Source organism: Scyliorhinus canicula, chromosome 26, assembly GCF_902713615.1.
Source record: "Scyliorhinus canicula chromosome 26, sScyCan1.1, whole genome shotgun sequence".
NCBI lineage: Eukaryota > Metazoa > Chordata > Chondrichthyes > Carcharhiniformes > Scyliorhinidae > Scyliorhinus > Scyliorhinus canicula.
In genome coordinates this window covers 15,413,552-15,427,961 of record NC_052171.1, presented here as the reverse complement: position 1 = coordinate 15,427,961, position 14,410 = coordinate 15,413,552, and positions in this window count along the sequence as shown.

Below are 14,410 nucleotides of genomic sequence, written 5' to 3'. Positions count from 1 at the left end.
TATTTCTGCAGCAAAGCCGAAAAGCTTTGAACTGCATTGTTTACATTCAATTTCACGGTCCACTGCCTTTTAACAGCCTCTTGAATGACTGGTCCAGGCAATCTCAAAGGAAGATTTACCATTGTTTCTTGATATGGCTCTACAGGGGTCCATTAACTCTCATGTTTCCTCTTTTGAGCAGGTGTTCTTTCTAACCACAGGTATTTTTAAAAGGCCGACTCTTCGAAAAACAACCCAGAACAACCAGGTGTAAACAATGCAGTTCAAAGCTTTTAGGCTTGGAAGCATGCATAGAGGCTTCAAACCATGAAAGGACAATGACATTGACTGTGTAAAAAGCATTTGAAAGGTTACCACCAGATTAAAGGGAAGATTCCACTTCCTTCTCTTAGATCTTTGAACTTGACATGCTGTGAGAGTTAATAAGAGGCAACAGAGAAAAGACTTCCATGTTCTTCTCACATAGCTATAAGACTTTAAGTTGTAGGAGCAGAAGCACATGGAGTTTGCTACGCCATTCAATGAGAACATGGCTATTCTGATATAATGCTGAATTCCAATTTCCCACCTTATCCCCATACCCCTGGATTCCCTTGTTAAGTAAAAATCTGTCTACCTCAGCCTTGAACATACTTAAAAACCTAACAGCCTCTCCAGCCTTCTGCAAAGAATTCCACTAATTCACTGCCCTCCAAGAGTAGAAATTCCTCCTCACCTCTGCCTTAAATGAGCGACCCCATACTCTTTGATGATACCCTTTGGTCCCAGACTCTCTCACAGGAGGACACATTCTCTCAGCATCTACTCTGTCAAGCCCCCTGGAATCCCACATGTCTCAATAAGATTGCCGCTCATTCTTCTGAACTGAGTAGAGGCCAAATACCTGGGATCGACCGAGCAAAACTTCTCTGGACTGCCTCCAATGACAGTATATCTTTCCTTAGATAAGGGGACCAATTCACAGAATTCCAGGTGTGGCCTGTGTCGTTCCCTTTGAAATGAAGGCCAACATTCCATTTGCCTCCCAATTACCTGCAAAACTCGCTTGGTTTTTCTGATTTATGCATAGAGAGACTTCTGCTTTCTCCTCACAGATCTTTGACGACTGACATTTCCTCTCACCTTTTGAATATCTCTATCTAATTCCATCACAGCCTTCTCATTTCAAGAGAATACAATCTCACGTCATACCATCTTTGTCATGCCATCCTGGTAAATTGTTCTCCAGAAGTGTTGAGGAACCAGAGATTGCACAGAGTATTGTATGGGAGGTCCAACCGTGGCTTTGGACCACTCAATGTTGTACTGAATTATTCTACAGAGGAACCATTACATCTCATCTTCCTTTTCAACGTTTTATTTCATCTCACCATCATGATGAAAAATCTTGGCCTTTGAAAAACTTCAGTCAAGGTACGAAGACTGAACTCAGTAGCAGCACTCTCAACCCTGGATGAGAAGATTCAGAGTTTGTGCTCCATTTAAGAGATTTTAGTGTGTCGTCCCAGTCGATACCTGAGTACTGAGTGAGTGCTGCAATGTCCAAGGAGCTGTCTTTTAGATGGTAAGTTAAAGCACGGATCATCTTTCCGCTGAGATGGACATCTCAGATCCATTATTGTTCCTCAAAAGGAAAGAAGGAGCCTATTCCTTGTGGCCAGGTCAACATAGACCCCGTAATCGCCACAGAAGACAGGTTGCCGTGTCATTTATCTCATTCCTATTCATTGGGACTTGAATTGCAGAAATTAGCTACTGCATTTCCTACATGACAACAGCAACTACGCAGGCTGGCCGGCTGGTTCGTGATGCGGAGCAACGGCAACAGCACGGGTTCAATTCCCGTACTCGCTCAGGTTATTCCTCAGGTTATTCTCAACCTTGCCCCTTGCCCGAGGTGTGGCGATCATCAGGTTAAATCACGACCAGTCAGCCCTCAAAGAGAAGAGCAGTCAATGGCCCTCTGGGACAGTGGCGACATTTACATGCCAAAAGTATTTTAGCGCTCTGCCTGGGGATGTCCTTAAGTTGTGAAAGGCCATCGGGCGGGATTTTCCATGAACCCGCCACGTGTTTCGGTGGTGGTGGGATCTTCTGTTCCCACCGCTGTCAATGGGATTTCCCGCTGAAAACTCGGGATGGGGGGGTCAATAGCCAGAACTATCTCCTCCCCCCCCCCCCCCTCCCCAACACATCACATACTCACCCTCTCTGATACCCGGGGTGGACAGTACTGTAGACATTTCAATTGTTCACAGCCTCCGCCACTTGAGAACCGCTCGGCTAATAATACAATTCTGTCTGTCACATCTTCTTCATTCAGAAACCGATGAAGACTTCTTTCAATCATCCTCGCAGTAATTACTTCATTAAACAACTCTGCCGTTTCCCGAGTGACTGAAGTAATCTCACCAGGCTCATTTCTGAATGGCACCAAGCTGCTTTTAATGACTCTCTTCATCCTGATGTCTTTATAAAATGATTGCCTTTCCCCATTAAGCAGGGTGCTATCTATTTTGTAACCCCTCATTGCTCCCTGTCCTTTCTGCTCTTCCTTGTGGATTACATCATTTATTTTGCTTTACTCTCTTCTGCTTCACTCTCTTTATGCTTGCCCGGTGCTTACATTTGTCAAGCTCCTTCATTAACTTACGTTGTTAACAATTTTTTCTTTTCTTCATTCAGGAGAAGTGACTGTCGTAAAGCCAGCACTTATTGCTCATCCCCAACTGTTCCTTGAGCAGGTGGTGGTGAGCAATCTCCGCAGATCTTGCGGTGTTAGGGAGGGAGTTCCAGGATTTTGAGCCAGCAACGATGGAGGCGCAGAGACTGATAGATGTCTGATTCCCAATAACGTAAAGGGTTATGGGGATAGTGGGTGAAAAAGGCCAAGAAGTGTCTGATCAGCCATGATCGTATGAGATACCGGGGCAGGCTCGATGGGCTGAATGGCCCACTCCTGCTCCTATGTTCCTCTACATTTTCAAGAGGATGGTGTGTGAAGTGAAGGGAAATACGCAGGTGGTGGTGTTCCAATGCCCTTGCCCTTCCAGGTGGCGGCTGCCAGAGGTTTGGAGGATGCTGAAATCGGAACCTTGGTGAGTTGCTGCAGTGCATTTTGCAGATGTTTGGTGAACATTTCCACCAATATTAAAACTGGCAGATGCATTTGCAACAGGTAGACTGGAGATGATGAGGTCAAGTAGATTTTTCCCTTCTGTTGATTTTCTCCCACATTCCGCCAGCCACATGTCTTTCAGGACAAGGATTGTTCACTTTGTACTGTTGCCACCAAGCAAACTGGTGATGACATTAGTAATAATAATCTTTATTAGTGTCACAAGTAGGCTTACATTAAGACTGCAATGAAGTTTCAGTGAAAATCCCTCAGTTCCCACATTCCGGCTTCTGTTTGAGGGAGAATTAAAAATGTCCAAATCACCGAACAGCACGTCTTTCAGGTCCTGTGGGGGGAAACCCACGCAGACACAGGAAGAACATACAGACTCCACACAGACAGTTATCCAAGCCGGGAATCGAACCCAGGTCCCTGGCGCTGTGAAGCAACAGTGCTCACCATTGTGCTACTGTGCCGCTCATAAACGTTTACCCCAAGCCACGCAGGAAGGGTCTCCCACTCAGAGTTTATTCTGTGCCTCTTCTCGATCCCAAGAGACTGCCCAGAAGAGGAGGAAGATTCTGTGTCATTGCTACCCTCATTGCTTCTTCCAACTGGTGCTCAGCATGGAGGCGCACTGATTCATCTACTGAGGGTGGGGTGTCATGGAGTTGTGAAGGCAACAGGTGGTAATCAGCAGGAGGTTTCCTTGCCCGTGTTTGACCGGATGCCACGGTCTTGCTGACTGTCTAACCATTGTGCCTCCATCCGTGGCTGAGATGGACTGTACCGTGGGAATGTGATGGGAGAGTCTGGGACACTGGACGATTCCACAGTGTGACTACAACAGTCTTTGGGACAGCTCTCCCCACTTTGGCTCAAGCGAGGGAGACTTCACAAGGTTGATTTATTGGGCAAGGTGTGCCTTTGTCATATCCAATGCAAGGTGGTTTCCCTGGTTACATTCCTCTCACGACTTTTCGTCGTCATGTTGATACAACCGGGTGGCCTTTTGGGGCATTTCACAAGGCAGTTAAGAGTCAGTAAACCAGAGTGGGTCATCATGGCAGAATCCCTTCCCTCAAGGTCATTACTGAACAAGGTGCTTTTTAATGACAGCCTCGTAGCTTCCTGATCACCATTACGGAGGTTGGTTATTTATTCAGTGTAATTGAAAATTCCCAACCTTCATGATGGGATTTGAACTCTTGTTTCCAGATCATTAGCCCGGCCCAATAGGTTACCAGTCCAGTAACACAACTACTCCGCTACCAATATAAACCTAAGCTCTTCTGCTGTGACTAATAATGATCAATACTGTATTCTGAGGCTCTTGCACAGTATTCTGGCTGCAAACAACATTAACCAGACAATTGATATTGTTCTCTATCTTTAAGTCTAGTCAGGTTGCTCGCTGTGTCCCTGCGTGCCTTACAAAGAGATGTTATTTATGTACAATAAATAAAGGCTCCGGGTTGTGCAGAATGAATTTTATTTTACCCCATGGCTTCCTGCCTCTCCAGAAAATTGGTTTTAATCACATCTGTGGGCGATGTATTTAAGCAAATCATTTAAATATCCCCTGCAGCCAAGCTGAGTATTCTTAAACTTCCGTTTTAAAGACCTTGCACATTCCGTCGTATTCATTCCACTGAAAAATCTTAGAATCATATGTTTACGCCCGCAACAAAAACGCAGTGACATCGTAGCTAAAATACAGCGAATCTGAAAAATAATAGAGCTTTCACTCTCCTTAATGATTGTGTTAGCTGACTCGACCCAAATGGGTTGATGAATTTTCTAATATGCACTCAATAGCACCTGATATTTCTTGTGACATTTGATTGTCATATTTAAGATTGCATTTTTGACACAGAAATTGTTTATTATATTCACCGCCCAGTCAACGAACAAATCATTATATTTCACAGTCCACCACAGATCCTATTTGCAAACAGAAAAATGTTGCTGTCACTTTGGCTGGCCTCTCTGCCTGGCTGGTAGTGGTGGAATAACAAAGAACATTACATTTGTGAAGTAAGCCTGCAGTTCCAATCCAGAACAGCAATGGAAACTCCACTTTGAATGGAAACAGTTCAGGCAAGAACAGCTGGTGGAGGGAGAGGTTATACTGGACAGAGGGTAAAGTTGGATTCCGTGTTACAAGGGGGGTCAAATGCCAACCCGAGACCACCCTCTTTCCATGTGGAGGATTTGTTAAAAAAAAATCAAGGCCCACTGGGGACGTGAAATTCTTTCTCGAATGAAAAGCAGGAAGAAAACCGGCAAATCGTGTACAAATTTGCGGGATTGCCGAAAGCAACACAGGGTTGTTTGCCTAGTTTAGAACAAACTCCAGGACGGAACAAACAATCAGTCGACTGATGTATAAACAGTAACTTGTGGAGGAGTTGAGTGAATGCAGCTGTGCAATGCGAAGCTTAGCGAACAAAAATAATTCCCGCCCCTTTTTTTTGTAAACACCCCCCAGCTCTACCATCCTCCCAAATATCTGCAATCCTCCAATTCTGGCCACTTGCATATTTCCAACTTTAAACCGCTCCATCAGTGGCGACGAACAATAAGCTCTCCGCCTCTCTATTTCTCCCTCTTTGTCCGTGCATTTGGCCTCCTATCTTGTTGCATGGCTCAACGTCAGATTCTGTGTGTGATCATCTCCGTCCTTCAAAAACCAGATTGTCGTAACCCATTGAGCAGAGTTTACACTGAAGATAGTCAAAATGGAATTCCGAACATCTATATTAGCTGTGTTCGTTGTAATTGAAACAATGTCAGGGTGGCCAGTCGCCACACGAGCAATTAATAGCTCATTCCCTGCACAGCCAGTTAAGGGAGATAATGATCAGCAGATTCATTAAACTTTAATTTTAGGCCATCATTTGTTGGGTACAGAAACTGATGTTTTAATTTTAATCAGAAAGTACCGGTTTTAAATATTCTCCATTAGACGGTGAGTTAATTGGTTAGTATTATTAGCCGCCCCTCAAATATGGTGGATATGATTGCTCATTTTATTGATAATTAATCAGTCAAGAAATTAACGTGTGAAATTGGTACTTATGTCACCCCGTTATTAAAGTGCAGGGAGCTAAGCATCTCTGAAGGTTCGTCTCCCAGAAGTACAGACGATGTATCTTCTTAATTATGCTCGTTTCACACAATCCCTTTTCTTTACTCAGCATTTTCACAAGTCTTTTCCCCGGGCGGGGGCGGGGGGAGACGTCTTGAGGCATCACGCGCAAATGCTCGGGAACAACGATTGGCCCCAACAGCTGGCAATCGAGCAAATGGTCTGAAATGCACCGAGGGATAATTCAGCCCCAAGTGAGCGTCACTTAGATTCCTTGGGGTGGCATCAGCATGGAGTTTAGTTCAAATGAGTGCCTGGCTCCGGTAAAACAGCGGCCAACTACATTTCGAACGTATTAACAAGGATAAGGTGGTGCCCGAGGAACAGACTATCAGCATCTCGGGCCTGTTTCCACCAGTGACAGCACAGCGGATACATTTCAACTTCATTCATCTGAGGCCCCACTTCCCTTGAATACCCTTAACCCCTGAAAGTCGACAAATCTCAAGTTTGACATGATAAATTGACATAGAATTTACTGTTTTCGTCAAGAGCGTTCCAAACTTCTGTCACCTTGTGCTTGGCGGTGTGTCCTAACTGCTCTTCTGAATGGCTTTGGGACTGTTAGTGTGAGTGAGGTAAATGGATATCGGAACATACGAAATAGGAGCAAGAGGAGGCCACTCGGCCCTTCGAGCCTGCTCCGTCATTCATTATGATCATGGCTGATCGTCCAACTCAATAGCCTAATTCCGCTTTCCCCCATTCCCTTTGATCCCCTTCACCCTAAGTGCGCTATCGAATGCTTCTTGAAAACATACAGCACGGGATTCTCCCTCCTGTCGCACCCGTTTTCTGGTGCGACACGCCCCCACTAACAGCCAGATCTTCTGTCCCGGCAGTCGGCCAAAGGGGTTTCCCATTGTGGGCACCCCCACGCCCCGTGGGCAAGAGTGCGCTTCCGGCAAAACGGAGGATTTTGCTGGCGGAGAATCCAGCCCACAATGTTTTGGCCTCAACTACTTTCTATGATAACAAATTCCACAGATTCACCACTCTGGGTGAAGAAATTTCTCCTCTGTTCTAAATGGCCCACCCGTATCCTCAGACTGTGAACCCTGGTTCTGGACACCCCCTCCCCCACCATCATGACCATCCTTCCTGCATCTACCTTGTCTACTCCTGTTAAAATTTTATAGGTTTCTACAAGCTCCCCCCCCCCCCCCCGCCCCCTCATTCTTCTGAACTCCAGCCAACGCAATCCTAACCGATTCAATCTCTCCTCGTACGTCAGTCCTGCCATCCCAGGAATCAGTCTAGTAAACCTTCGCTGCTCTCCCTCTAGAGCAAGAACATCCTTCCTCAGATAAGGAGACCAAAATTGCAAACAATATTCCAGGTATATCCTCACCAAGGCCCTGTATATTTGCAGCAAGACATCCCTGCTCCTGGACTCGAATCCTCTCGCAATGATAGCCAGCATACCATTTACCTTCTTTACCGCCTGCATGCTTACCTTCAGTGGCTGGTGGACGAGGACACCCAGGTCTCATTGCACATTTCCCTCTGCCCTCTGGCCATTCAGACAATAGTATGTCTCTCAATTTTGCTACCCATGTGGATAACCTCACGTTTCTCCAAATTATACTGCATCTGCCATTCATTTGCCCACTCACTCAACTTGTCCAAATCATACTGAATGATCTCTGCATCCATCTCACAGCTCACCCTCCCTCCCAACTTGGTGTCACCTGCAAATTTGGAGATGTTACATTTTGTTCTCTCATCTAAATCATTAATATATATTGTGAATAGCTGGGGTCCCAGCACCGATCCCTGTGGTACCCCACTGGTCACTGCCTGCCAATTTGAAAAAGACCCATTAATCCCTTCTCTTTGTTTCCTGTCTGCCAACCAGTTTTCTATCCATCTCAATACACCATCCCCAATTCCAAGCAATTTAATTTTCCTCGCTAATCTCTTATGCGGGACTTAATAATAATAATCACTTATTGTCACAAGTAGGCTTCAATGAAGTTACTGTGAATGCCCCTGTGAAAAGCTGACTTTATCAAAAGCCTTCTGAAAGTCCAAATATACAACATCCACTGGCTCCCCATCGTCTACACTATGAGTTACATTCTCGGAGAATTCCAGGACATTTGTCATGCATCATTCCCCCTTCATAAATACATGCTGACTCTGTCCGACCCTGCCAGTTTTCCCAGTTTTCTAGTCCTGTTAGAATTTAAGTCCTGATAGAATTAAGTTTTCCTTGGTGGAGAGGGTCACAGGTGGCAGGATGGTAGGGTGGCAAAGTGGTTGTGTATCTACCAGTGAGGTAGGGTAGCTGCCAGTGGGGTAGGGTACCAGCAGGATAAGATGGCAGGATGGGTAAGGGGAGGTCAAGTCAAGTTAAGGGTTGGGGGGAGGTGGTTGTCAGACAGTCAGTGAGGGGAGTCAGAGGAGAGTCAATGGATCGGTGGGGGGGGGGAAGGGGGAGAAGTGGGTGGATCAGGAGGGATTGGACAGTTGGGAATGGGAATTGGAGGGTCTCAGGGGAGTCGGAGGTTCGGGTGGTCAGAAGGTCAGAGCATCAAATTAGGGAGCTGAAAAGTCGAATGGGAGTCAGAGAGTCAGGGTGGAGTCAGGGGGGTAGGGAGGTCAGAGGGACGGGGAGGAATCAGATGTTGGGGTGGAGTTGGAGGAACCTGTGAGTGGAGATTTGGGAGGGAAGTAAGTCAGCAGGATCAGACGGTTGGGGCTGTGGAGTCGGAGGGGTCCGGAATTAGACATGCTTTTACCCTGTCTAACGTTTCTTGGGTAACTTTCAAGATACGTGTGGGACCCTCCCAGATTTCTGACAATACCTCAGAACGGGAGATGTTTCCAGAGGGTTCTGTATGCAGAGGAATGGCTCTTTGGAAGTTGAAACTTGCTCGGCAATTTTCACGGTGTCATAGAACATAGAACAGTACAGCACAGAACAGGCCCTTCGGCCCTCGATGTTGTGCCAAGCCATGATCACCCTACTCAAACCCACGTATCCACCCCAAACCCGTAACCCAAACCCCCCCCCCCCCCTTAACCTTACTTTTTAGGACACTACGGGCAATTTAGCATGGCCAATCCACCTAACCCGCACATCTTTGGACTGTGGGAGGAAACCGGAGCACCCGGAGGAAACCCACGCACACACGGGGAGGATGTGCAGACTCCGCACAGACAGTGACCCAGCCGGGAATCGAACCTGGGACCCTGGAGCTGTGAAGCATTTATGCTAACCACCATGCTACCGTGCTGCCCCTGTCCTTGCACCGTGCTACCGTGTCCTTGCACATCTTCCAGGGGACCTTCAGGGCATGCCCATCCGGAGCCTGTAACATCTGGACCAGACTAAATGTTCCAAGTTGATGACATTGGATCAGAACTGATAAAAGTCAAAAACGTTTCAATCAACCCCAGAGGCAGGAAAGTGGGTAGTCGGAAGACAACTTTGAAAGGAGAGATTAAGCGGGAAAAAAATCTTGGGCGGAATTCTCCGCAACGGAGGAGAGGCCGCTCCTCGCCCCCTATTTTCCCCCCTGGGGGGGGCTAGGAGCGGCGTTTCGTGAAACTCGGCTGCCGTGCTTTGACGCTGGCGTCAAGGCGGCGCGCCGATAATGACGCGGCCGGCAGCACCTTAGTGACGTAAGCCGCGCATGCGCAGGTTGGCCGGCACCAACCTGCGCATGCGTGGTTGCCGTCTTCCCCTCCGCTGCCGCGCAAGACGTTGCTGCTTGATCTTGTGGGGCGGCGGAGGGGAAAGAGTGCGTCTCTTAGAGACGCCGGCCCGACGATCGGTGGGCACCGATCGTTGGCCAGTCCCCTCCCGAGCACGGCCGTGGTGCTCGATCCCCTCTCCGCCCCCCCCCCCCCCCCCCCCACAGGCCCTAAACTTACCTTTCGAGCTATGTTCATGCCGGCAGCAACCAGGCGTGGTTGCCGCTGGCGTGAACAGGTCGGGAACGGCAACCGCTCGGCCCATCGGAGAATCGCGGGTCGCCGTAAAAATCGGCGACCCGCGATTCTCTGAGTGGCGTGTCACAAAACGCGACAGCCATTTTGAGGGGGGTGGGAGAATCACGGGGGGTGCCAGAGCGGCCCTCCCGCGATGCTCCCACCCAGCCTGGGGAGCGGAGAATCGCACCCCTTCACTTGAAATATTAACGCTGCTTCTTCCTCCACAGATGATACCTCGCCTGCTGAGTGTTTCCAGCACATTCTGTTTTCACTGCAAAAGTATTTAATCAGCTGAGCGATGCTTTCTAACACATTTTTTAAAACCGGCGACATAAAATAAAGCTCCGAGTGAATGGCAGCAGTTCCGTGTTTGAACTGTCCTCTCAGTGTTCTGCAATTTGGTCAAGCAATTTCCTGGTTCCAGACCACGATCTAGCGAGATCGGTTCTCAATTGCAAGCGGCATGATGTCGACGTACTTCGGGTTGGGCGTTGGCTTGATTCTGATGCCAAATAACCCAGCACCCATCATGGAAGTCGCTGTTGCCACGAAGGATGGTGGGGGGCACGGGGGGTGGGGGTCATTAATACATCTCCCTGTGGGCTTCATGGAGCGTGAACCCGCCCAATGGAAAATGAGCAGCGGTAGTTTAAAACCCAGGGCTTCAACCCGGGCTGCTATCCTGTCAGTCCCCAGGCTCGGATTTGCAGACTTTGCCTTTATGTAAATAAAAGGGAATGGTGTCGCAAGACTATTACATTGGACTCAGAGCGAATGCCTGGAGAATGACCTCTTGGGCTGGATACCAGAAAGTTGACTGCACCCAAACTTGACCCAGTGCCATTAAACGAGGTGGGGTATCAAAAAGCTTGTGTGGTTAAAACATGCATTCACTGCCTTGGCGTCATTTGGATCGTAAAATTAACAAGTGTTTTGATTTATCCGCTAAAGCAGCAGTGGCTGCTCACTTGGCCCAGCAGGAATGCTGCCTAAATTGGGTGATTTGCTTCTTACCGTTAATCAAAGTTCCAACGATTCAATTGAAATCAAGTCGTGGTTGCCATATGTTTCTTTCATTCTGCTTGTTTTCATTGCTATACTTTTCTCTTCTTCATTATTACTGGGCGTTTTCCATGATCCACTTTTATAGCCATTATCACTTGGGCGGGATGGTAGCACAGGGGTTTGCACTGTTGCTTCACAGCGCCCGGGCCCCGGGTTCGATTCCCGGCTTGAGTCACTATCTGTGTGGAGTCTGCACTTTTTCCCCATGTCTGCTTGGGTTTCCTCCGGCTGCTCCGGTTCACCCCCACAAGTCCTGAAAGACAGGTGAATTGGACATTGTGAATTCTCCCTCTGTGTACCCAAACAGGCACTGGAGTGTGGCGACTGGGGGATTTAACAGTTAACTTTATTGCAGTGTTAATGTAAGCCTACTTGTGACACTAATAAATAATTACTGCCACTCCAATTAAAAGAAACAATTGTCATGTGAGAGTACCTTTAAATGAGTGTTTTTATAGAATAACTGTAGTGGGTATACTTTTAAGAAATGGGTGTTTATTACTGCAGTGATGTCAGAGAGTGGGTGGAGCTGGGCTGTCTGCCAGTGTTTTACTTTTGCTTTAGGCTTTTTGCTGCAGGGTGGGTTTGGTTTAATTTTAGTTTTGGAGAAGCTGCAATCACGGCAGGATGTGTGTGAATCTCTGCAAGCTTAGAACCATAGAACCATACAGCACAGAACAGGCCCTTCGGCCCTCAATGTTGTGCCGAGCCATGATCACCCTACTCAAACCCACGTATCCACCCTATACCCGTAACCCAACAACCCCCCCCTTAACCTTACTTTTTTTAGCTTATGCATGTTCATTTGCTGATTTCAATGTGGTAACTGGTCTCAGTAGTGAAGTTAAGCCTGTGTCTTTCTGTAAAAATGTGTTTTTAAGTCGTATGGATGTTAAAAGGAAAGCTTAAAGAATTACTTTGTGTTGTAGTCTTTGGGGGTTGTATTTGAATTGATGGTCGTTAAGATGTTCACTATGTTTTAAAATGGTTAACTTGAGTTCATAGAATAAACATTGTTTTGCTTTAAAAAATATTTTCCTATTTCTGCTGCACCACACCTGTAGAGTGGGCCGTGTGCTCCCCATACCGCAATCTATTAAAAGTTGTAGGTCAGGTGAACTCCATGATACACTTTGGGGTTATCTAAACCCTGGCCCACAACACATTGACCACAGTGAGCATCGCTCACCTCCCACATCCTTTCTGACCATCTGTAATCCACAGGTTTCTCATGTCCAAGTTTGGCATTATCCAACCCCAACTTCCCGTGCGCCTCATGCACTTTTCCCCCGAATCTCAGCCTTTGCTCATTGTGAACTCTTGCCTCCAACCTAGCTTCACTCTGTGAAAGTGAAGGCTTGCCATGCTCTTTGATATGAGGTATAAATGTCTGACGTGCTTCTTGTTTAGCTATTCATTCACTAGAGGTGGGTATCGTTGGCAAGAACAGCATTTGTTTCCCCATCCCAATCAGATTGTGACCCAGCGATGACAAAGGAAAGGCAATGTCACTCCGGCACGTTCCCCCGCCTGCCTGTCTCACTGATCTTTTTTCCTCAGCACAAATCAATCATCTCATTCACAAGTTGCCATTCTTACCCACAGTGTTTCCATGATCCCACCGGCTGATCATGTTCCACAGAACGTTTGCTCATCTCTGCCCCAATCTTAGCTTCAGAACCTTTGGTTGCACGGTGAGCTGAAACCGTCATCTAATTTCAAGGATGGGTTGTTCAACGCAATCTCTGTTTTAAGTGCTGGTTTAATGACTTTGTGTGGCGGGGGGGGGGGGGGGGGGGGGGTTATCAAAGACTTCCATTTCTGCTGTGCCCTCCTATGTACCTCAGGGTGTCCCACAGTGTTTTTCAGAGAATTAAATACTTTTTGGGTGTCGCGGCTGAAGCAAGAAACACAGCAGCCCAATTCCACCCAGCAAGATCCCATAAACCACCGTGAGATCATATAATTGACAGATAAATGGCTCACACCAGACAGAGTTTCCCTGCTCTTCTGTGAGAGAGTACCAAAGGATCATTTATGCCCCACTGGACATAAATGATCCTGGTTAATCACAATGGAGAGTCAGGACCAGATGCATTTGAAACGAAATGAGAAGGCAAGGATATTTGTCTGAGGGTACCCAATGTACGAAACATCTCCAACAGAGATGGTTGGAGGAGGAGATTGTTCTCCGAAATGTGGGCTGAATGAAGGTGCCACACTGCCTCCGCTGGCAGAGGGCGATAACTGCAGCTTCCAAAGTGCACATCGACAATGCGTTCCAAAACCTCTTGTGTTCAGTTCTCAGCCAGAAACTCCATTCCGACCCACAGATTCCATCCCCCTTCTCAAGGCCAGTCTCAGTGTGAACTAACTGCTTCTTCCCATCTCCCCATGTGACCCCGATTGGCCTGCGTCATGTTGCCCGCCTCCACCCCTGCCTCTGAAAAACGGCTGCTGAAACCTTTGTCCGTCCTTCTGTTTCCTCCAGACTCAAGAATTCAAACATTCCCCTGGTTGGCCTCCCCTCTTCCACCCGACAATCAATGAGGGTATTGAAAGTCTACCAAGTTGTGTTACATGCTGGGCAGATCATGGCAGGGTGCGGGGGCGGTGTGGGCATCCTGTCCACTGGGAAAACAGGCATTAATTCTCTCTTTTGGTGTTTTTTTTGTCCATTTAGCTGCAGGTAGAATTGTTCCTGCACCCACAGAACTGCGGTGAAGAAACGGGTGATCAAACTTAAATTTGGCAAGCCTGATAGTCCAATGAACTTTCTATTCTGGAACATTCTCCTGTCAAGCAGTTGCGGCCTTGTCCCTTGCCAGTGTGATTTAAATCAGACCAAGGGAATCAGGAATGAAAGAACCAAAATTTGATGTGAAACTAACTTTACAAAATGCATAATGACTCCAACACCGATACATCATTGCTGTGATCTTGGTCCAATCTCTGCCATGCTTTCCATTGTTCCAAGATGTAATATGTAATTTTACTCTTCAGCAATCAACTTCACAATCAGAGGCACCAGTTCTATCAGACGGACACTCCTTCACAGCTGAAGAGTTTCAGGTTTGCTGCCTTGAATCAAAAGAAGCATCTGGCAAAATAAAACAGCATTGTTGATAATTGAC